Source organism: Felis catus, chromosome C2 (genome assembly GCF_018350175.1).
Source record: "Felis catus isolate Fca126 chromosome C2, F.catus_Fca126_mat1.0, whole genome shotgun sequence".
In the NCBI taxonomy this organism is placed as follows: Eukaryota; Metazoa; Chordata; class Mammalia; order Carnivora; family Felidae; genus Felis; species Felis catus.
In genome coordinates, this window is record NC_058376.1 from 15,107,327 (window position 1) to 15,133,302 (window position 25,976).

Here is a 25,976-nt window from a genome sequence, read left to right on the forward strand (position 1 = left end):
AATTGTATCGAGCAGCTTTGAGTCGCTACTTGGTCTATGAAAGAGTCACTTTGCACCTGTGAGCCGGTATTTGCCATCGCCTAAAGAGATATGGGCAGAGGGATATACACAGAGTAAGGACACAGGGACAGAGGGTTCATTTTTTTGTAATAAAAAATAGAAGCATTTAACCTTTTCCCAGAATCCTGCTTTTTTTTTTTTTTCATTGCCCTCCTCCTCAACTTCCTTGCATTGAACGTAAGGAGGTATAAGATATGCTCATTGAAAACATGCTCTTCTAAGGACAACAGGGACCCAGGACCCACACTTCACTTTAGTGTGGTTTAAAAAAAAAAAAAGTGGAGGAGGGCAGCAGGGGACGGTGTCTTGAAAGAAACGCTGCTTTGCTTGACGCGTTGGAGCCTCCTGTGACTGGAGCTTCCTTGGTATTTATTCCTCAGAGCAGTTGTCACTACGGAGCCCTCTGATCTGTGCGGTTGGAACTAGTTCACATTGGTTCGTGAGACACGATCTAAGGAGGCTACACTCGGATGGAAGCTGAAAGCTAAAACGGAAAGAATATGAAGCACAGGCGGATGTAACGTGACGTCCACGAAGCTTTGGTTGCAGGACCCTCTGCTGACACCAGCATAAGCCACGTCCTACAGGAGCCTAGGTGCGTGCGCTCCTGGTCACCAGTCATTGTCCAATTTGAACACCAAGAGTAAGATATATTAACTACCATCCCTTCAGCCTGTTAAATTTTGCCATTCCAGATCTCTACTCTGGCACGCTTCTCCTGTGTTTGGTGACACTGGAATAGCCACCAATGGTTTTGTAGCTCGTCTACAGAGGGATGCTCATTTGGGGATGCATTTAGTTGGGGTTCCCGCGATATATTTGGGTGGCATGCACCCACAGACGCGTAGAGTGAAGTCATTGCCCGTGAACCCAGAACAGGAATGGCTTCTGCAAATATTTCTGTCACCCACTCTGCTGCTCCTCCTACTTTCCCTTCGTAGAGATCTGAGCCACAGTGTGTTTCCTGAGAGTAATATACGTTATGACGCAGGCGGGTAGTGGAGGAGAAACAAAATTTTGAAATGCACAGAGCAAGAAGGTCATCTGCAGTCCACAACAAACGTAGAAAATTGTAGGTGTGGGATCCGTTTCTCATAGGTATCTAGTCAAAACAGAACTTGTAGCAGAAATATTCTGAACAAACCCGGTAGCAGGTGCAATTATAAATTCAGCATACTTTGTTCTCCTAGCATTTGTCAGAATCTCTGTGTTTGTAAGTCACAAACTTATGGAATACCAAAAATTAAAAAGAAAAAACAAACAAACAAATATACCTGTACGTAAAGTCATACTTTACACATCTTAAGAATTCTGAATTCTGTTTTAGAATCTCTGACGTATCTATTGTCCTCACAGTCTGGTGATTCCTAGTGGAATAGCGTGTAATTTCACCACTGACAAAATAAAACTGGCTAAAGAAACAAGTGTTAGTGTAACAAAAAGTCTACCCACGCGAATAATAAGCATTGTGAGTTATGTAAGAAGGATGTGAGTACACAACTATGTATGCCCAGACGATAGGGTGGCAATGTAAAATCATTTAAATTGCTCTTGTGTATGTTTTCATTTCCACTTAGTCTTGTCTTTTTTCAGAATTATTAATTTTGTTAGCCAGAATCAAATACATCAGGAAGAAAATATCCTTGTGGAAGCCAAAAACATAACCTGGAGGGGAAAAAAAAGAATAAAAATGTTATATATTGATGCTTCTTAATACCTAAGTACTGAAAGTAGCAACTGGCAAAAATCATGAGGATAAGAAGTAGAATTACAGTAGTCTAGAAAATACAAATCATGAAGGTGACAAGAAGAGATAAGGAAGGTGAGGAGAATTAGGACACTGTTAATAGGAAACAAACAGCAAAAGAAAGATAAAATGCTTATAAAGCCAGTTTGTACGGACATCAGAGCATTTAAGAGGCAGGTCAATGACTCCTTCATTTTGATGAATCTATTGACCTAAGTGAGCACCATGATTTTTTATTTTGGCTTGTTACAACAAGAAATAATGTCATTCAACACCACTGAAAGGAAATCAAATGTTTTTCAAAAACTAGACCCCGATAGTATTTACAGAGAATGAAACAAAATTTATCATATTCAAAAAAGATGCTTCTCAAGCAAAAAAAATTTTAAGAAAATCGAGAGTAGTCAAAATTGTGCGTGATCCCAGCTACCCGAACCGAAGACCGGAGGTTTCATATGTTATTTTATTTGTAACATACTGTTAGTGAGACCAATGCTACTTAATAACTCAGACTTTCTGGATGAATATATGGAAAGCCTTCAAGACTACCCCACAAAGATTAAGGACCTGTTCACTTGGAATTCATGTAAATAAAGTAAAATATGCGAGGACACTGTCTTAAACACAAGAAAGAACAGAAACTCTTTTGAGTGGTTGCAGTGACGACATTCTTAAGTTAAAGAGACTTGTCCTTCAGAAATTACATGCGAAATTGCAATCTTTAAGTAAGGAAAATGTTAGGAATAATTTCAAGTTAATTGCTGAATTGAATTATTTTTGCACAAGCACTGGGAAATGTCACAATGGACAAGATCTAACTTATTTGCCCAAGAGAATGGATCGAAATCATCAGAGATCCTTTTACAATGAAGCAGCGGATAAAATAAATAAACCAGACATCAAGTGTCACTGCACTGTGGTAGATTCTACGGAGGTTATAAACACGGGTTATTGATAATTATTGGAAGTTTCTGTTACGGCAGAAAGCCCTCTATGGGATTTTAACCTCTTCACCAACTTATGACTGTATATCTGTGATGTTATTCAACAAAATGAAACTAGTCCTGGACGATTCTACTCCATCACTGAACAACATTTTAAAGTTTGTAGGACATAATCTTTGGAGAAAGACCTGATCCCCCAGTGCCCAAAGCTGTTTATTACTTCATTATTTTGCAACCTTTATATGTTGTCTCCACAGGTCTTGTCAATGGGGCATTGTAAACTCCTTGCCAGATTTTTGGAGTTTTGTTTGTTTGTCTATTTTAGGAGTCTCAACGTGATAAGATGGCCTGCACTGTATGAAGCTGTTGTGAAATTTAAAGAACTCTAACATATGGTTTGAATACTTGAAAGCAGACTAAACACACTAAGGTGCAAAAGTTTATTCCAGAATGGTGAAGCTGAAATGCATTATTTACATTTGGAAAGTTATTTTGGGGTTATTTTGATAAAATAAGTAAGAGATTACAGAGTCCTGACCTGGATACATATGAAGAATACCTATTTGTCACCTTTAAGTCTGTTTATTTATTTTTTATTTTTTTAACGTTTATTTATTATTGAGAAACAGAGAGAGTCAGAGCGTGAGCATGGGAGGGGCAGTAAGAAGGGGAGACACAGAATCCGAAGCAGGTTCCAGGCTCCAAGCTGTCAGCACAGAGCCCCATACGGGGCTCGAACTCACAAATCACGAGATCATGACCTGAGCTGAAGTCGGATGCTTAACCGACTGAGCCACCCAGGCGCCCCTCTTTAAATCTGTTTATTAAAACATTGGGAAAAACACACATAAGATGAGCCAAAAATGACATAAAAGAACTGAGGGATGTAATTAATATAAATTTTGTTGATACAATAAAAAACTGAGCAAGAATGTTCAGACCGTATTTAAAAATAATTAAATGATGAAAAGTTATAAACAGAAATAATGAATAGCTCTTGAACTCTTTGATGAGCCAATTAATGAATGCTGCTGATTGACACGAAATATTGACGCTGTCATTGACATTGCAATGAGAACATTGATGAAAACATTGGAATGAAATCCGTTGATGTGATTTCATGTATGTCATTGATTTAAACCATATGTCAATGTACAAGAGCACATGAAATGCCCTGAAATCATACAGTTAACCTAAGAAGAAAGTTTGTCAGAACTTTTCGCAGAAGTGACAAAAATCTAAAACATTTAAATGGGGCTGCCAGTAACAAATTGTGAAAATGAAATAAAATTGGCCAAATTATAAGTAATAAAAGTAAGAGTCAATCATGCTAAAGATAAACTATTCTCTCCGCAGAAAATGATATGCTGAGATTATTGTCATCCGAAGAGGGAATCAAAACATATAGTAGCCAAATTATGTAGAAAAAGTATTAAGCAGGTGAGTCCGGAAGTTTATTAATAAAACATATTATGTTTTCTGGGAGCGGGGATCTGCTATATTTTTAGCAGCTACTAGCCTTGAAAACATGTAATTTGTTGATTTTATTATTCCAGGAAAGCATCTAAGTTTACCCATAATTTTGCATTATTTTTCTTAAAAAGAGATCCTCCTATTGCTTAAGTATTAAAGTTCTACAAAAACCTGGATCCTCTCTGGATTCTGAGAGTTTGGACAACCTTAGTTCACAGTGGCACATTTCAGACAATCACCCATTTTGGCCCCAGACTTCAGGGAAACCATTTTCAGGGCAGAAGATTTTCTTCAAAGGTGCTTTACAAAGTCCAAAAGGAGGAGCTTAGTTCACAGATCTTGTACTGCCTCATTTTCTCCTACCCTCGGCACAACCATGGCTCTGGCTCCTGGTGGCCTCCTCTCCACAATGGGTCAGGAGAGGACATATTTACCTTTAATAGGAAGCTTGTGATGTTTTCGCTTGGATGAAAGTACTCTCTTTAATTTGTACAGTCTGCTGACTCTCCACCCCAATTGTGAAACGCTTGACTCTTCCTTTCTTCTTTTATCTTGCAGCACCATAGGACCCTGAGATCCTTACCTCAAGGACAAGTGGCTATTACCAGTGCAGGATGCAGAAAAAGCATGCACATGAAATTAGAAAGCAGTAAGAGGGCTTTGAAAAACAAATCCTCAGTTATCCACATATGAATTCATTCATACAGCCTATAGGCTATATGCTGAAAACCTCTTATGTTCCAGGGCAGATGTGAGAAAACCAAAAATAGTATTCAGCTTCGAGCCTTGGTACAAGGAACCAATGACTACAGAGGTCCTGGATTTTGAACAAATGATGTAGTGTGACCAATGAAAGTAACACCAAGGTGTTTGTCCTTTCTGTTTCTCTCTTTGCATTAACCTGCCCTCTTTATTCCTCTAGAAACCCTTCTGGCCAATGAGTCAGAATAATAAGCTAGATTGTATTAAAGTCAACTTGGCTAATCTTGAAATGACATTTCCAGATGCTGCTTTTTTCTCCTCTATTGTATTTTCAGATATTTGTCCCAACCGCTGTCCCAGCTGAGTAATAGCACCCCCAGGAACCACTATGAAATTTTTGGCTACAAACCAGAGGCAATAATTACACAGATGCAATAGCTTTCTATGGACCTCTACATGAGTTTCCCCTTTGTAGTTCCACTTTGGTCACTGTGTATCTTGGTGTTTTAGTATCCCCTCCACTTTGTCTCATATCTAGAGTTTCAGGAAAAATGGCACGTGGCTTTTACCTGATTCTTCAAACTCCCTGTCTGAATGTTCACTTACCTGCTCTGTTCACAGTTGCAAAAGGTCTAACTCATGTAATAAATCCCTACCCCTTAATACTAATAATGGCACTGATTCCCTTAGTGAATTCTAACCAATAAATACAGTGATTGGCTCCAGACGTGGTTCCAGAATAGAACCTTAAAGATGGGAATCTGGAACCGGTTTTCTCATCTGGCCACATACAAAGATATTAATTCCTTTGGTTCCATAGTAAATAGTAAACTGGCAGTCCATGGCATGCACTGGCAAACGATATGTAAATTATTCCTCATAGTCACTTATGATCAAGTGTCTTTAGAAAAGCATGTCTCTGTATGACAAAGTAGCTAATATTTTAGGGTCACTAAAGAGCATAAAAACTTTGGGTTTGGTTGGTGCTTTTAAATATGCTGGAGACCTAAGAAAAAGAAAATGATGAGCTCAAGGCTTTAATTACCCAGATGAAAGTCTGATTATAAATCATAAAGCTTCTGTGACTACCCTGAAATAAATCCCATGTCCTGGGACTGCAAGGCTAAGATTAAAAAAAAAAATGTGTCTCTTATGTTAAATTTAGGGCATTAAAAAGGTGGAACCATTCAAGAAAATGGAATGGGGTCATACACACAGCTTCTGCTGGGACTGGACGCCCTAATCCCCACTTGGTAAAGACTCTTTTCCAGGGGAAGCAGGCTTTTCCTCCCTGGTTTGATGAGGTTAGGCTCCCTTTGTCTGAAAAACCTATAACAGCCTCCAAGGATGTAGTTTCCTTGCAGGGAAACTTCTCCGTGAAGACACACCCTCACCACCTGTTTTGCTCACCAGCTTAATTGAGATATAGCCTACATACCTTACAACGCACTCAAGGCATGTGTTTTTCAGGGACTTTTAGTTTATTTACAGAGTTGTTCAGACATTTCCACAATAGATTTTGTAATATGTCATGACTCCAGAATGAAACCCCAAATACTTAGTTTCTATCCCTCCAATTCCTCCCTCTCTCCGACCCAACACTAGGCAGCTGTTAGTCTATTCTCTGTCTCTATGGATTTACCTATTCTAGACATTATGTATAAATGGAACCATAGAATACATGATCCCCTTTGACAGAATTCTTTCACTTAGGATAATGCTTCCAGGGCCCCTCCATGTTGTAACATGTATCAGGTCTTCGTTTCTGCCTGTTGCTGAGTAATATTCCATTTTATGGCTTTAGCACATTTTACTTATGGACATCAGTTAACGGACATTGGATTGTTTCAACTTCTTGGTTTTTATGAATAATTCTGCTATAAATATGCGTGTACAACTTTTTGTGTGGACCTATGTCTCCATTTTTTTGGGGTATGTAGCTAAGAGTGAAATTGCTGATCACATGATATCCATAGGCTGAATTACGATACTGAATTTGGTTTATTGTGAGATCTACTTACACATCCTTTAACCACCTTTCTTAAGAGATGCTGGAGGACACTGTCTTTGCAGTGGCTTTGAGAAATACATTGGTGAGCCTCCTTGAAGACTGCTGTAGTAACTATTCTCTCCTAGCCGAGAATGAGAGAATAAATTGCTACCACCAAATTGAGTTCTCTAAATTCGATGGGTATAATGTGTCTTGGAGTAGTAGGGGCCAAGTGTTCGGTTGTTAGGGCAAAGGCGGGCAGTGTTACTGTCAAGTATCAGAGAAAAAACAGTAACCAAAATGGTTTGACCTCCAGAGAATACTGATGTTAGTTAATCGGTCATCGTGTCTCTAACAATGAAATAGGAGGGCAGCTATTCAAACTACTGCTATTAGTGGGAAAGCTCTAGGTCTTAGGAACAGAAGATTGATTTAAATCAGCCCAACAGGGACTCAAAGGACCTCACACAACTCTAAGTCTTGAGTCAGCTCATAGTTCCAGAGCCTGTTGAATAAAAGAGAAACTTTGTCACCCCAAGGAAGAGTCCTGCTAATATTACCAACATGTTATGCTATAAATATCCCTCCTAGCATTTCCCAGAGAACTTCCGATGACTGTGCATAGGCGAAGGGAAAATAACTAGGCTCTCAGTGATTCTTTGGTCACTGGCTCTGAACCAACTAACACCTGGAAATCTAAAATGTCATTGTGGTTGGGCGCCTGGGTGTCTCAATCCGTTAAGCGTCTGACTTGGGCCCAGGTAAGGATCTCACAGCTAGTGAGTTGGAGTCCCGCATGGAGCTCTGTGCTGACAGCTCAGAGCCTGGAGCCTGCTTCAGATTCTGTGTCTCCCTCTCTGCCGCTCACGCTCTGTCTCTCCCTCTCTCTTTCAAAAATAAATAAACATTAAAAATGTTTTTTAAATGTTGTTGTGGTTTACTGATTACAATGAGGATATATGGAAGTGAGTTGATTAGTGGAGTTTGGATTTAATTATATCTATCTGTAGGCCAAAGGTGTCCCCAAACCAAACCCATGGTTATTTTCTAGTTCTGGGTTGCATGGTTGGGATAGACATATTGGGCAACTGGCAGAATGCCTACATTGATTTCTTGACCTGTGAAGTGAGAGGTATTATAATTAGAAAAACCTGGTGGAAGCCACTGGAACTGCCTCTACTTACCAGGATAGCAAACTAAAGGCAGTACTGTATTTCCAAGATTAAGTCCACCATCAAGAACTCGACGGATTCAGGGATAATACTTCCTACCACATCTCTATTCAACTTACCTAACTGGTGTACAAGGAAGACAGATGGATCTTGCAGAATAAAATCGATCAGTGTAAATTTTATCAGGTTGTGATTCCAATGCAGCTGCTGTTCCAGATATGTTTATTGTTGTTGTTGTTATTGTTGTTGTTAATGGACCAAATGAACATATCCCCAGAACCTGATAGGAACCTATTGATCTGTTGAATGATTTTTCTGTTAGTAAAAAATCATCGAAACTAGTTTGCATCCCTCTAGCAGAACTAAAAGTATACCTTCACAATCTCACTTCAAGGCTAATATCAACTCTCCAGGCTTCTGTGATTGTCCAGTATACAGGCAACTTACTGAAAAACTTCTTGACACATATACCTGAAGTATTGGAAAATATACCTAGTATATCCAGAGGTATACTAGATTCAGATTAGTCTTTACCCAGCAGTCACTAAATTTGCCATGATTCTGGTATCAGAGCATATGTATTTAGTTACTAGGTTGAATTAGATGTTTCTGAGCACAACTTTTAAAGTGTATTCTTCCTCAGTGGTTTGTCAGTGTTTATTATATTAGAGATGTACAGAAAGCTTGACTTTGGTCACAGATTTGGCCAACATCTGCTTTTCAGCTTCAATTTTAGTCTCAACCTTCAGTCTGAAGATCTGGATGCCAATTCCAATGCCATTTCTGCCTACCTGATCTGACTTTTGCATGATTAATTATCCATCATAGCATATTTGGTCACCAAATATTAATCAGAGAAAGCACTAGTAATGTCAACAAAGCATTTTATTTAGATTTATTAGTAATATCTGATTCTTTCCATATAAACTTAGTAAATACTCTAGTTGTAACCTGGACTAAAAATCTTATTTTTTGTTTTTTATATTTCTAGTCTCTTGCTCACAGTTAAAGTATAATGATTATTATTATGAGAAAAAAATGATTTTTGTGAACACTATTGTTTTAATAATAACATTGGATGAAAAACATTCAAAAAGTTAAATATGGAAATAAAACTCTTACTATTACAAAAATAGGAGAAAGCACATAAACTACATAACTTTAAGAATAATGCATTATTTTGAGCCAGCAAATATATGTAAAATCTAAATAATAATACATGATAGAATAACAGAGCTTTGGTATAAACATGTAATCTTATGAACTTGCTTGTTATACTAGTATTTATGTGACACAAAATAAACTTTAAGGATTCTTTTTATTGTTAAATTTATTAAGCTTATTTCATGTTATTTAGAATGAATTATTAAGATCATGAAGCTTAAAAGCCCTACGGGGAATTTTTCATACCCCATAAAGATACATTAGAAGCAGAATATCAATTGTGTTATCTAAAAGTTTTATAATAAGAAAAAACTCCAAAATGATAAGTAAATATCACCCATGAAAGATCATCTTCTATGTAAGTGTCAGTAAAAATATAAAGAATTTAAAGACGTGAAGAAAGTGGGAGAAAAAAATGAGGAAATCAAAATTCATTTTGTTCCCACTGATTCATCTAGTTTTTACAAGATTTTATAAAAAGTATTTAAAAAGAAAATTCCATATTATTTCGAGTCTATGGAGGCCAAATATTTAAACAAAAAGCTTGACAGAATTATTGCTACCAACTCTCAACAATTCAGTAATTGAAGAATAAAGACTATTCTTTTTACACGGTTTTAAGCTAATAATTATAGGTATAATGTACTTTCAGAAAAGAAGTATGTTACTTTGCAATGAGTCTATTCAAAATTTTGGAGAATTTCAGATTAGCTCTTTGTCTATGGCTATGGAATTTGGCCATCCAAGTAGTAACTGGTGACTAAATAAACATAGTTATTTGCAGCAATAAATCCTGAAAGTTGTAGGTCAAGTCCATTGTGTCAACTTTCCTTCTCCTGGGGACACTGTGATTTCTTTCTGCATCACAAATGCGTGCACTGCTGGAAGTATTGCTTTCTTGAAGAGGGTCCAGTTCCACATATGCCTGTGCCTCTGAATGCCACCACGGGAGATTTTTATACTCTTTTTCAGCTCATGCTGGGAAAATAATCTCTTCTCCAGTAAGTCCTGTATCCAGACTTGCTGCCATGTCAGAAAACTCTTTTTCCCTTTTGGTTATTTTCCATATGTCACCATTAAAATCTCTGTAACTGCATCTTTGGTGTTTAAAGCAGTCTGTTTTCAAATAAAACAAAAACAAACCAAAAAACAAACTCACCATGATTTTGACTTGAATTTTTGTGTGCATAATAAACGCTTTCATTTTTATATTTACTTTCATTTATTCAATAAATTTATTGAACATCTATTATATACCAAGTACCTTCTCCCTTGTGACAGATGAAGAAACTGAGAGTCAAAAATATCATTAAGCTACTTAGTCCAGAGTACAGACTAGAATCCAAATTTGAATCTTAGTTTCTATCTAGTTCAATGATCTCTGCCTTTTAATTGTAGTGTCTAGTCCATTTGCATTTAATATAATTGTTGATGTAGTTGAAGTCTACCAGATTGCTATTTGTTTTCTATTTATATCCTTGGTTCTTGATTTATGGGGCTTTTGTTTATGCAAATTTTTAATAAAAATGATTGTTCTAGAGATTTCAATACATATCCTCATTTTACCATACTTTATTAATACTATAAATTAAATACTATATCCCTTCAAATATATTGTAAGAATCTTAGAAGTGTGTAATTTTATCCTCCCGTTCTTTGTTTCTTTGGAATTTTTTCATATATTTACTTGTAACAATATCAGCCCACAATATATTATATTTTTAAATGCTATTTGTCTTTTAAAATTTTTTTTCAACGTTTATTTATTTTTGGGACAGAGAGAGACAGAGCATGAACGGGCGAGGGGCAGAGAGAGAGGGAGACACAGAATAGGAAACAGGCTCCAGGCTGTGAGCCATCAGCCCAGAGCCCGACGCGGAGCTCGAACTCACAGACTGCTAGATCGTGACCTGGCTGAAGTCGGACGCTTAACCAACTGCGCCACCCAGGCGCCCCACTATTTGTCTTTTAAAGACATTAAGAGAATTAAGTAAGTTATATTTATCCACATAATTAACATTTCCAATGATTTTAGTTCAATCCTGTATTTTGGAGTTTAAATCAGCTGTAATTTTCATTCAGTTTGAAGTATTTCATTTAGCATGTTTTGTACTACAGGTACGCTGTCCTGTCATTTTTTGGAGGAATTTTTCTCTGGAACAGAATTATGTGATAAAATTTTTCCTTTCTCTTATTCCTTATATCTTTCCTTTCTTCTACTTCCAAATTTTGTATCCCATTGTCTTCCACTTTCCATAATTTCTGATGAAACATCAACAATATTTCTTTGTAGTAGTTTTACTGGATTTTTTTCCCTCCTTTCACGTTCTTCTTAGAGAGTCTATTTATCTTTAATTTCAAAAATTTAGCTACAATGTCCACAATTATAGTTTTGTTTGTACTTACTCTGATTGGTAGTTAAGATCTTCTAAACTATAGGGATTCAGTTTTTAACCAATTTTAGAAAACTTTGGTCATAATTTCTTTACACATTTTTAATTTTTTAAATTCTTTTACCTCTTTTTTACATATTTTTGGCCACACTTACATATATATTCACCCACTTAATATAGTATCACAGGTCACTGCTACCCTAATCATTTTTTTGGTCAGTCTTGTTTATCTCTTTATGCTTTTTTAGTATTGAATTATAAGAATTATGAATTCTTCTTTAGCACTCAATTTTCTGATGAACTGGTCAATGAATATTTTTTACTTCATTTATTTTATTTTTCAATTCCAGTACTTCCACCTAGTTATTTCCAGCTCCAATCTCTTTTATTATTATTATTATTTTTAACTTTTGAGACAGAGAGAGACAGAGCATGAGCAGGGGAGGGGCAGAGAGACAGGGAGACACAGAACCCGAAGCAGGCACCCCCGCACCCGGTACCCGGTACCCTGCATAGGGCCCAATTCGGGGCTCGAACTCGACAACAAGAGATCATGACCTGAGCCAAAGTGGGATACTCAACCGACTGAGCCACGCAGGCGCCCCATTCACAGCTCCAATTTCTTTGTTGAAATGCTCATCTCTTGTCTACGACCGTAACACACTGAACATACCTGATCTTGTCTGAAACCTTCGTCTCTTCTTTTGTTACACTCATGTTTTCCTGTTAATTCTTCAATGTATTTGTGGTGGTTGTTTTAAGTTTCTGGTCAGATACTTCTAAAATATGGGTCATACGTAGATGTGCTTCTATTGAGTCTTTTAATTGTTGATTATGGGTGAGACTTTTCTACTTCTTCACATCTCCAAGTTTTACTGTATTCCAGATATTGTGAATAAAAGAACAGCAGAAAGAAAATATAATTTGTTTGGCTTTATTTGGTTTTATTATTTTCCCAAATAATGCATATATATTGGGTAGGGTGAAGTGACAGTCATTCAGATAACTCTAGATAGGAGTATAAATAGGGCTTAACTGAAGTTTTCAGTACATGAATTTCTCCTTTCTGACAGTTTTATTTGTATTAAGTTATCATTGCTGCCACTGAGGGATGGAACACTTTGACTTTTTCTTTTTTTAATCTGAGAAGAATTTTAGCTCCATTTCAAGTTGTTTTGGTTCTTAAAAAAAAAATCAACAGTTTTAGGTACCTGAAATCTAAACACTCTAAGGTTCTGAATTCTCTGCTTTCAGTCTCTCCCGGACTATTGTTTTGACAAAATTCTGCAGTGGTGTGGAGCTGGGCAGAGAATTCCATGACTGAGATTTGTTTTTTATTTAGTGTCCTTCTAGAGCCAAATATATTCTGCTTGCCTACTCTATCATCAAAAACGTGGCCAATTTTTCTGCATCACTGTAAAGTATCCCAGTCTAAGGTAGGCTGGCTTCTCCCCATAACTGTTTCCAGGCACAGAGGCTTTCGTGGCTTTCTATTCATCTATCAGGAGTTTGCTTTTTTTCTGGAATTCAGTCTCCCAAGGTGTGTTTGCATCTACCCTTTTTCTTTCATCCTACACAAAATATAGTTTTTATTTTATTTGGTTATTTCTCTTGTTGGTACCATGCATCAAAGGTATTTCATGTCCTTTTTACATCCTAATTTGAAAAGGAAGGGAAATATTCTATTTCTCCAAGTTGAGCAGACTGAATATAATCACAATAATCTTGATAATCTTATGTTTTTGTTTTCTTATACATATAATTTTATTTTTAAATGTGGAGTCACTCCTTCTAAATCTTGGATTAATTATTTTACTTTTCTAAATACTTTTACATTTAAGTCTTCATTTGATAATATACATGTTTTATAAAAGTTGTATTTTAAGTATACATATGACTTTATCTGGGACACCTGGGTGGCTCATTCGATTAAGCATCCAATTCTTGGTCTCAGCCCAGGTCTTGATCTCATGGTTGTGAGTTCAAGACCTGCATTGGGCTGTGCACTGGGCATGAAGCCTACTTTAAAACAAAAACAAAAACAAAAACAGAAACAGAAATAAAAACAAAACAAAACAAAACAAAAACCCATATGACTTTATCTAACAAAGCAGAACTAAAATTTCCATCTATAGTTTCACCTTTAAAAAGTATAATTCCAAAACACACAGATGCATAAAGGTCACTTTTAGAACAGCCAGAAACCGGGAGCCTGGGTGGCTCAGTCGGTTGAGCATCTGATTTTGACTCAGGTCATGATCTCACAGTTCATGAGTTCAAGCCCTGTGACGGCTTCTGTACTGACAGCTCAGAGCCTGGACCCTGCTTTGGATTCTGTGTCTCCCTCTCTCTTTGTCCCTCCTCCATCAATATTCTGTCTCTCTCTCAAAAATAAATAAACACTAATAAAATAAAATAGCCAGAAACTCATTATGTCTACTCAGGTACTGATGGAAATGACAAGTAGGCATACCAAATAAAAATAAATTTAGGGCAAGAACAAGAGGAAAATTTAATTAAAATGAACCTAGATAATCACAAATAAAATAATCTACTACATACAGAAATAATGTCATAAAAATATCTCACCAATAAAGAAAGATTCAATAAGGTAGACACACATGAAAATTTGTTGTATATTATTTTGATAATAACTCCTCCAGAATTCGGTTAAATGAAAGAAAAAACAATTAAAGAACTAACAAATGTTGAAACTTGTATGGATTATTAAGGTTTAAAGAAAGAACCTTAAGATACAACAAGGAGACATGAGGGTTGAATTTTGCACAAAGGTAGATGTGTTGGCCCAATCACGTAGAGGAACAAATCCTGACCTGAGCCTCTGACTACAGACATACACGTATTTACCATGACTCAAAACCAGATTAGCTATGAATGACAGTCATCACTTTGTTTGAAGTACTCAACAAAATGGGTAAATACATGGAAGCCCAGGATGTAATATTACAGATTGCTTTTTCAAGATCTATCATAATTAATGTTATTATTTGTCAATAGAGTAAGATATCAAACATTTACATATGCCTAACTACTAGGGAATCCAATAAATACTTGGCTTTTATTAAATAGATTCTAATATTAAAAAGGATTGACTTTAGGAGAAATCCTTCAGAATAATGACGTCCAGGCTGGAGTCTGTCAGATTGTTTTAAGTCAAGAGACATGTGTTAATAAATAGCAAAAGTACAGAGGGTGTAGTTATAATGTCATAGCTAAGGATTTAGACTCAAGAATCAGACTGCCTGGGTCCAAATCCGGGCTGTATCTGCATGATCTTGGCCATGTTATCTGACCTGTGTTTCACTTTCCTTATCTGTAAAGTGCAGATTGTAATATTAACCTCACAGAGTTAGTGCAAAGATCAAGTAAGTTAATATGGTATATTCAAAACATCTGAAATAGTGCTTGGAACATAGTAGGTATTACATATTTTTTATTATTGTTATCATTATTATTATTATTAATTAGTATTATTAGGTATATCCAAATTCTGAAAATGACAAAATACATGGTAAAAAAAAGTTCTATTGCTTGTATTGTCAATAAATTCTAAAATTTCTTTCTCCCACGGCAAATAAAACTTTCATATTTGGCCTAGTCAGGAATCTAGAACAAACCAAAATCTTTGATTAACTGTTAAGGTATTTTGAGTAAGAACTGGGCAAATATTGTGGGTTCTCCACTTCGGCGTCAAGCTTCCAGATTTAATTTCACTCCAGGATCCGTGAGTGAGAAAATTTCCTAGACCATATTTTATTACGAATTGAGTGATAAACATTCTTTGATCTGAATTATTTATCTTTCTAAGTAGATAAAAGCTGCATTCTTCAGTGATTATATGCACAGAACTGCAAGATGTCAGGTGTCGAAGAAGCGAGGAGCTTTTCTCTGTATGGCTGGGGCAAGCTGATTGATCCCCATGTCTTCTGATAAATTCTTCTCACCGCTGTACTGTTGAGGGGGAAAGGGAGAAGAACTTTTTACCATCTTTGCAATCCTTGGCTAAAAAAACCATTCTTCTATGAAGCAATTTGAAGGCACCTCTTTTTCTTCAATATGGTTCTTTATGCAAGTCAATAATTGGTTTCTCCCAAGTTACCAAAATCTAACTTGGCCTTGACGTTGAAAACTTATTCCGATGTACCAAGACCACCTCTATGCCCCCAGGTCAGGTCTTAGCAAGCGGAAAGCAAATTATGGCAACATTAACAGTTATTGGCATTCTTTTTCTCTAATACAAACTATGAGAGACCCACTCCTGGTGACCTAGTCAATAAACAGCACCCTGGTTTCAAATACGGTGTAAATTCTCTCATTACTTATGTAGTAAGGAAACTACATGAAATGTTGGGAACCTGAAGTCCTTAAATACAGATCATACACAACAGAAAAGCAGCATTAATTTGCGGTCCTTCGCTTGGGATGTTAAGAAGAAAAGCATCTTCACCGTCCATGTGCCTTCTGCATGTCAGGCTTAACAGTGGACCTGGTATCAGAGTCTGTATTCATTTCAAACAAGGCAAACACAGTGCATAAACTGAGCCAGGCCCACAGAGATTACATCTGTCATATTTGGAAGGAAAAATAAACAATCAAATAAGCAATGTCAACCAAAAGCCTTTGTGAGATAGAAATTAAGAATGCACAGTTTAATTTAACGGCCACTGGCACACATTGCCTTTTTTTTTTTTTTTTTGCCTGAGTAGCATAAATAACATAGTCAGTCCGTACGTGTTAGATATTTTCCAGAGAATTTTGATTCCATCTGTGATGCTGCCTAGAGGTTCAGGAGAGATGACTGAGAGATCAGGAAAGCATCTGTGGGAGACAGATCCTCGGATTCCTTGTTTTCTTGGCCCTGCAAGGTAACAGGGTGTACACATTGTTTTCATTTTGAAAGTACCAGTACCTGGGAAGGACAACCAGTGATATAGAAGAAAGCAGGCTTTGTGAGAGACCCAGATGCACATCATGTATGAGGCCAGTTAGAGAAACAGTTAAAATTTCAGCAGACTAATAGTTTACTTTTTTGCTGTCCCCTTGCTAAATGCTTCAAGGCTTCCCTTATCTGAGTGTCATCAGATCTCATAACCCTTGAGTGTCGCAAATCTCCCCGTCCCTGCTGGCCACAAACTATTGGAAAGGATCTCTGGTATTATTCCTGTATGAAAGGAAGACTGTACTTTTGATGTGCTAAGGAACTAAAGAACTCGACCCTCTGTTTTCAAGTTGCGACTCCCTTTCTTCCCAAAGGCAGTTCCTAGTAAACAATCAAGTCATTTGAAAATTCTGGGTCCATATTCTTCATAACAGTTCAAAACATTTAGAGTCAGTGGGTGATGTATTCAAATGTCAGTCTGAGACAGAAAAGAATTGTACTTTGTATGTTTATTTTCTTTTAGCTTTTCATTGTATAGGTAGTTTTTAAAGGTACGTTTACCTTCTGGTGAGCTAAATATTAGGAATGTTTAATGAGTCTGCAAATACCTCTCATTGTGCACAATGGTAATTTTTGAGAGTGACTTTCTTGCAAAGTAAATTGAGTCAACAATAAGGACATTAGCATAGATAATGGGTTCACGCTGGCTTCTGTTTGTGTCAGCTCTCCCATTGAAGGGGAAACTGGTTGTGTTTGACAGTTCAATCTAGAAATAAATAAATTCTAAGTGCTCATATTTCGCTGGACTCTCTGAACAGAAAGAAATTTAATTTGGAGGAAATGCCTGCCTTAAAAAGCATCTCCCCTCTTGACAGTTGAGGTCTGCTGAACTGTCACTCCCCCTTCTCTCCAGCCCCTTCTCTTCTGAATACTAGGAACTGAAATTATCATTAATTTCATGTTTATTTAAAACCATGGAAAACCCTGGGGACTCCTAATATTTATTGACAGCTACCCTGTGGGCCATAGGCAGGGATTCAGAGAAGGGCCCCTTGGAGGGCACCTGGGTGGCTCAGAGGGTTAAGCGTCTGATTCTTGATTTCAGCTGAGGTCATGACCTCATTGTTTGTGAGATCAAGCCCCATATTGGGCTCTGCGCTGACAGCACAGACCCTGCTTGGGATTCTCTTTCTCTCCCCCTCTCTCTGTCCCTCTGCAGCTCATGCTCTCTCTCTTTCTCTTCTCTCTCAAAATAAATACATCACCTTAAAAAAAGGGAGGATACCCTTTGATCAACACACATCACAGCAGAGATGAGGGGACTGTCTCTACAGTGCATGGACGGGGTCAGCATTTTTTTTAGGTAGGCCTGGACAACTCAGCTCTTTTTTTAATAATTATTATGGAAAAGAAATCTCACTTGCAGAGGCCTCTATTAATCTGGTTTGGAGCATTCTAAATTGGAGGACACCAGTCTCTGAGTGGAAATGCTGCAAAAGAAGGGTTTGAAAACTATGCTTGGTGCTGTAGAAGAAAACTAGAAGGCACAAAATATATTCTCTGCTCCCTAGGTGTAAAATAATAGTACATATGTTGAATACAAGTCACACAAGGCCCTAAGGTACAAAATGGCTCGGTGATATTGGTGGAAGTAATCCACGGCTGCCTGTTCTCTTCAACTTATTTCTGGGTTTGGCATGCCATTTTATGGAGGAATGTTTCCACAAAATGCAGTAGTGGTTGATGAATCAGAGCCCAATCCAGAGCCAGACTTTTGGGTGAGTTAACTTGGGCAAGTACTCCACCTCTCTGGCTCTCTGTTCCCCCTTTCTTGGGCTGTTGTCAGAGTGAATACACCTGAGTATGTGTAAAGTTTGTAGAAGAGTGCCTGGCACAGAGCAAATACAATCCTTGATAGTATATTAAACTGTACCTATAAAATTGTCCTGCATACTCTTGGAACTAGTTTTTATTTTTCTCCACAGTCCTTTTTTTTTCAGTCTCTCCCCATAGTAAATAAATTTAATCTTTCTATGGATTCCAACAATGTCAACTGCAGAGATGTGGCAGATCTCTGCCAATGCTCCCTGTTCAGCCCTCCACCAGACCCTCCTCTTGGTCTCTATTTATTTCCAGCTTGAGCTTGTTTAATTTTTTTTTAAATTTATTTATTTTGAGAGAGAAAGAGAGAGTGCGTGAGGGAAGGGGAGAAAGAGAGGAGAGACAATCCCAAGCAGGCTTGGCACTATCAATGCTGAGCCTGATGCAGGGCTCCAATCCACTAACCTTGAGATCGTGACCTGAGCCAAAATCAAGAGGTAGCCCACTTAACTGACTGAGCCACCAAACTGCCCCAAATTTCAGTTTGTTTAGATGACTTTTTTCACTTCAAGGTTCTGAAAATCCTGTGTGTGCATATTGAGCTCACTTTTGATGAGCATTTCTGTGTCATACCCTGACAGGATTTAATCAACAGGAGCTTCCCATGAATGTTAGCATTTGGCGTTTTAAGTCCAATCACATCATCCTGTTTATATGTACATATCTGTCCGGAGTTATTCATTTGACAGAAGGAAAGGAGAACTCCTTTTCTAAGTTTAGACTTCATTTAGAAATTGTAGATTTGGCTGTTTGGATCAAACTTGAACTAATTGATTCGCGTGAACACTGCCGCTAGTAAATTTCACTTTCAATGAAGTTTAAGCGATTTTATTTCAAGAAATTCCTAGCCTCGAAGAACTTTTTATTTTTTAATGGATTACTAAAGTCCTGCAAAACTCCACACACTCCCTGTGAATGGAAGTGTTCACGATGATTCTACAAAGAAATACTTAATGAAGCGCATTTTGGATTTTAGAATCAACTTCTAATGTCAATGGAGTTTGATCCCTGACTGATGCACTTGTGGCAGGATTTGCCATCTCTGGTTTAAAAACATCTCATCCTCAAAGAAGTAATCAGAGTTTAATCTTGTCTGTTTTCAGCTCTTCATATCAGAACCGATTTGCTTCCACTGGGGAGGAGACGCTGACCTTCCAACTCTAATCCAAATGCGCATAGCTGCTCTAAAGGAGAGGGAAGCGTTTTTCCCCCTCTCATGATTTGTTGTGTAATAAATACAGTCCTTATAATTTGTTGCGTCTTATGTTCGATTTTGTAGCAATCTATAAAAGAACCTGCTTGGCTATTGATTACTTTTTAAAATAGTCTGTATCAATCAAACTCATAAACCATTGTGCTTGCAGTACTTAAATGTGAGAGATAAATTATATTTTCCCCTATAACCCTCTCTCTGTTTATTAAGGTGTATTTGGGACAGAAGAGGAGGAGGGGGGAGAAGGACTATCTTCAGGATACACTAAATGTTCCTTTTTGTTCCCCATTCTTACTATTTTTCATTCATTTTATTGTTCATTTCTACTGGCCACCTCACATGAAGGCTTTGTGGGACATTTTGAAATTAAAACAAACAAACAAACAAACAAACAGTAAACGGCAATCTTAAAATAGTTTCTAGAGATTTCTGCAAGCAAAAGATTTTTAAATGCCTCACAAATATGCCCCCTCATTTTCAGAAAAGACCAGCCCAGAAATACCGCCTTAAAACTCTCTGGATAATTTTATTCACTTCCATAGTCTGCAAATGACTAGTGCTGCTTTTTTTCTTTCTTTTCATAGAGTTGAGAATTTTGGGTTATTTTTTATATTGCGCACATTTTGTCCCTTTAGCGAAGCTACTCAGTGCTTTAATGGTATTGCCTTATCAAAGATTTGGTCAAAGATCACAGACTATTTGTAAACGTCATAAAGATACTGTTTATTGAAATCAGTGCTCAACTGAGACAATACAATATTGTCCCTACAGAATATTGCTTTGGAGTCTAGTATTCATATCTCAGTATATTTCTTGGTTGCGGTTTAGCGTGATAGAAGACAGTGATGTCAGAAAAGCACTGTCTGGTCTATTTCACCCAGGTCCACATGCATGGACAGATGTGTCTGTGTGGGACGAAGACAGCTGTTTATTATTTTATTTATCTTTGTTTGCATGTAACTTTTGTTTTGCTATTCTGCTCTGTTTTCATTGTAGCAAAGCAAATATTCACTGGTAGTCACAGGTGCTATTGCTTTATTAAATCAAAATACTATGTATCAGGATGTATGTGTCTGGAAAATACTCTGACATATCTATACCCATGTGACAATAACCCTTTGAGAGTAAGGGCTTTCTTTATCTTATTCACCACTATTTATAGTGACCAGCACAGTGCCTGATACACAGAAAATATTCCATATATAGCTGTTAAATGTGTCAACAATTGGGTTCGGTCGGGATGGAAGAGTTTGCGTTGACACTTGCAACCTTTGGCTGAATGAAGTTCATATTATGGTTTGAAACTTTGAACCAACTGCTGAAACTCAGGAGATCTTCCATACAAATCGAGTTTTCCAATGTATTTGTTAACTCCGATCTCTGTTTATTTGTTTGTTTTAATAAGAAAATCTGACAACACACAGCCCTCCATGTCTACAGGGCACCAGTTGGCTGGAGCTGAGGAATGTCTGGCTGTCCCTTTGGGTGGGGTGGCACATTCTGTAGGTCACAATGGCTGCCTCCGTGGTTACAATGTACACACTGCACTCACACCAGGCTGGTTCAGTCACTAACATCACCCTGACCACCATAGGCATTTGGATTTGCAACCCCTTGTAGAAATGCGCTAAAAGATACCTGCAAACATAGTAGTTAACTGAGTACAAAAGGCAGCGTGGGCTAAACTATTTTTAGGTTATCTGATAACATGGATTAGATTCCAAACAGTATAGACATGGAAAGACTTTGACCGAGTTAAGTGTGACTCAAGCTGACTGTTTTATACTAAGTAAGGTTGGAAGAGAATTATGTATGGAAGCATTCCCAGACTTGAGACAGGCCATGAGTAACAGCATAGAATTTGGACAAAGCTTATCCGTAAACGTTTGATTTAGGATGCATATTTATTTAGAAATGTCACAGAGGGAAAGGAAGACTGGGAAAGTCCATAACTGTCCATCTTTGGAATGGGAAACTAAAACCAAAGTACCGAATCGGCTGTAAAAATTAGAATAGAAGAAGGCATTTAAAAATATTTTTAAAAAATTGATGGTTAAAAAATTCAGATCCAGGTCCGGATGATTCTTGTGGATAGGGCTGACAATGGAAAAGGAGGAAATGATGGATACTGAAAACATCAAGTTAACAGTTGAACCACATGTTTTTCTCATTGTTAATTAATACTTAACATGGTAGACATTCCTGCATTCCTCTTATAAGTGGAGAAATATTATAGATGTTCTAATAATGTGTTCTGAGAACAGTAGCATAGGTTTCAGTATATATAAAAACTAAATGGTAAAGTAAATGTACGTAATCAACATTTAACATTGTTAAAAATCTCATGAGTTTCTTAAGTATATATAATCAGCATTTCCTAAATATATATTCCTTTCTTATATATATGCAATCTTTTCCTGAATATATATAATCAGCATTTACCATTATTTAAAATCTCATGAGTTAGCGCTTACATACAGACTTATTCTCCACCCATACTTTGGAGAGTATGGGAGTGACCCAACATCATTTTGATGTGAGTTCCTTAATGTCTACTCAGGATAAAATGACTACTACACTTGTCTCTTTATAAGCACTTGATTTTCTACATTAATGCCACTCATTTTTATGGCTCTCTCCTTTTTTTTTTTAATTTGAAAAAGTACATTTTATTTATTTTTTTAATATACTTTATTGTCAAGTTGGCTAACATGCAGTGTATACAGTGTGCTCTTTGTTTTAGGGGTAGATTTCCATGATTCATCGCTTACATACAACACCCAGTGCTCATCCCAACAAGTGCCCTCCTCATTGCCCATCACCCATTTTTGCCTCTCCCCTACTGCCCCCCATCAACCCTTAGTTTGTTCTCTGTATCTAAGAGTCTCTTACGGTTTGCCTGCCTCTCTGTTTGAAACTATTTTTTCCCTTCTCTTCCCCCATGGTCTTCTGTTAAGTTTCTCAAGTTCCATATATGAGTGAAAACATATGATCTGTCTTTCTCTGACTGACTTATTTCACTCAGCATAACTTCCAGTTCCATCCACATTATTGAAAATGGCAGGATTTTGTTCTTTCTCATTGCCAAGTAGTTTTCCAAGTATCCACAATTTCTTTATCCATTCTTCAGCTGTTGGACATTTGGGCTCTTTCCATAATTTGGCTATTGTTGAAAGCGCTGCTATAAACATTGGGGTACATGTGACCCTATGAATCAGCACTCCCGTATCCCTTGGATAAATTCCTAGTAGTGCTATTTTTGGGTCGTAGAGATCTATTTTTAATTTTTCGAGGAACCTCCACACTCTTTTCCAGAGTGGCTGCACCAGTTTGCATTCCCACCAACAGTGCAAGAGGGTTCCCGTTTCTCCACATCCTCGCCAGCATCTACTGTTTCCTGACTTGTTAATTTTAGCCACTCCGACTTATGGGGGTGGTATCTCAGTGTGGTTTTGATTTGTATTTCCCTGATGATGAGTGATGTTGAGCGTCTTTTCATGTGTCTGTTGGCCATCCGGATGTCTTCTTTGGAAAAGTGTCTATATGTGTCTTCTGCCCCTTTCTTCACTGGATTATTTGTTTTTTAGGTGTTGAATTTGGTAAGTTCTTTATAGATTTTGGATACTAAACCTTTATCCAATATGTCATTTGCAATTATCTTCTCCCATTCCATCAGTTGCCTTTTAATTTGGTTGATTGTTTCCTTTGCAGTGCAGAAGCTTTTTACCTCTTGATGAGGTCCCAATAGTTCATCTTTGCTTTTATTTCCCTTACCTTCGGAGACATGCCGACCTAGAAACTGTTGCGGTTGAGGTCAAAGAGATTGTTGCCTGTTTTCTCCTCTAGGGTTTTTATGGTTTCCTGTCTTACATTGAGGTCTTTTATCCATTTTGAGTTTCTTTTTGTGTACGATGTAAGAAAGTGGCCCAGGTTCATTCTTCTGCATGTTGCTGTCCAGTTCTCCCAACACCATTTGTTAAAAAGACTGTCTTTTTTCCATTGGATATTCTTTCCTGCTTTGTCAAAGGTTAGTTGGCCATACATTTGCGGGTCCAATTCTGGGTTCCCTGTTCTATTCCATTGATCTATGTGTCTGTTTTTGTGCCAATACCCTACTGTCTTGATGATTACAGCTTTGTAGTAGAGGCTAAAGTCTGGGATTGTGATGCCTCCCGCTTGGGTTTTCTTTTTCAACATGACTTTGGCTATTCAGGGTCTTTTCCAGTTCCATGCAAAGTTTAGGATTTTTTGTTCTAGCTTGGATAAGAATGACGGGATGTCACTCTCCTTTAAATGCTAGGTATAAATGATTTAATATTATGTCCCATGGCTCATATTTATGACTATGCTGAATGAAAAGTAGGTAGTCAGATAGCAGCAGGTGCAGTTTACCTTGGAGATATTACTAAGGCTTATACAGGCCAAGCCTTCTTTCAGAGAAAGTATCGATCTTAGGTAATAGTAAAGTTGTGTTTCGGTAAACTAAAACCTGAAGGGAAAACACACTTGGAAGTGTGTTGGAACAAGTTATGTACAATGATCTTCACTACAGCATTGTTTGAAAAATAAAAACCTGGAATCTGTGAATGGGAATATCTTAAATAGATTATACTGTACCTGTGCCACAGAAGATTAAGTAACTTTCTGAAAGCTGATGTAAGAGAATAGATCTTAATTCGGAAAGCTGTTCATAACTGTAAAAAAAAAAAACATGTTACAGTAGGTGTCATATGACCCCATTCATGCTATTAAAATATTTGCACCCATATGTCTATTTTTAAATGCATAGATGAATTCTGGAAAGATAAATTAGAAGTTGCAAACAGTTGTTACTACCTAGGAATGAGACTGGGGAACTTGCTGGAACCGAGTCTTTTTCTTCCCACTTTCCATCTTATTATATGGTTGAAATTTTTGGATTAATGTACAGTAAAACCTTGGTTTGTACACATAATTCATTCCAGAAACATGCTTGTAATCCAAAGCACTTGTATATGAAAGTGAATTTCGAGACCCATTGGCTCATTTGTGGTCATGTGATGTTTGGTGTCACATACTACTCACATTGCAAGACATCGCTCATTTTTCAAGTTAAAATTTATTAGAAATGTTTGCTCATCTTGTGGAACACTTGCAGAATAAGCTACTCCAGATCCAAAGTTTTACTGTATATTTCTTGTGTAATGGAATTTATTTTTGCCATTCCTCTAACACACACACACACACACACACACACAGAAGTGCATTGGTATCTCAGATGTATCTTTATGGCAAACTACTCAATGTACATTTCACTTAATGACATAACGGTAATTGATTTGTACCTTTCTGTTGAGGTCTGAACACAATGTCCTGCACCAAAGTCAGTCTATAAGCTTCAAAACTCATATCCCTGCACAATCATGTTGATATCACACAGTATTACTATCATTATCATTTCTTTATCCGCCCTCTTTCCAGATACTTCTCCTATTTAATCTTTTAATCTTCTTTTTTTTAATTTGCTTCCATCTGCAATTTTCTCTAATTCCAAAATAAGCCTAAGTACACAATTTTATTCAGAAGAGTCTTAGGAAATGACTTTGGATAAAGTTGCTTAAAAGAAAAGAGTGAAACAAATTAAATTACTTAGAAAATTATTCCATACTGCTTATTTTAAAGCATCTTAACTCTAAGAGAAAGTGAATATAAATTAATCAATATCTAATTTTATAGGAAATATTACACTATTAAAAAAGGAAATATTTATCAATTTAAAATAATTAGAATCAATGTGATTTAGACCCATGCATTCTATAATCTATTAATCTACTTTGAAATAGCTGCTTTATAACATATGGCTTTAGTAATATCCAGAGAGAAGTTTCCCTTTTATAAAACTTGCTGAGAAAACCTAAAATATGTGCTTTTATTTTTTTACTAAAAGAAAGAGAAGGGGCGCCTGGGTGGCGCAATCGGTTAAGCGGCCGACTTCAGCCAGGTCACCATCTCGCGGTCCGTGAGTTCGAGCCCCGCGTCAGGCTCTGGGCTGATGGCTCGGAGCCTGGAGCCTGTTTCCGATTCTGTGTCCCCCTCTCTCTCTGCCCCTCCCCCGTTCATGCTCTGTCTCTCTCTGTCCTAAAAATAAATAAACGTTGAAAAAAAATTTGTTTAAATAAAAAGATAAAATAAAATAAAATAAAGAGAAGTTGTGCTCCCTATACCAGAATTTGAGATCTATGCCACTCTCAGATTCATCAGATATAGGTGTTTAACAGAGATGTCACAAAGATTTCACTGGCGGAGTAACAGAAGTCCATTAGAAGAGTTATACATTAATCATCTCAGTTTCTAAGTT

General features: G+C 37.1%; 1 long non-coding RNA gene across 2 annotated transcripts; it reads left to right on the forward strand.

Annotated features, from left to right (window-relative positions):
* The first annotated feature begins 592 nt into the window (after positions 1 to 592).
* LOC123379785 lies at positions 593 to 5,649 on the forward strand. 2 transcript variants are annotated; one of them, XR_006584659.1, is made up of 3 exons: positions 593 to 703; positions 4,108 to 4,191; positions 4,783 to 5,649. It is a non-coding gene; the product is annotated as an uncharacterized LOC123379785 (long non-coding RNA). The 2 variants fall into 2 exon arrangements; XR_006584658.1 differs by lacking the exon at positions 593 to 703 and adding an exon at positions 1,452 to 3,204.
* Positions 5,650 to 25,976: the final 20,327 nt, after the last annotated feature.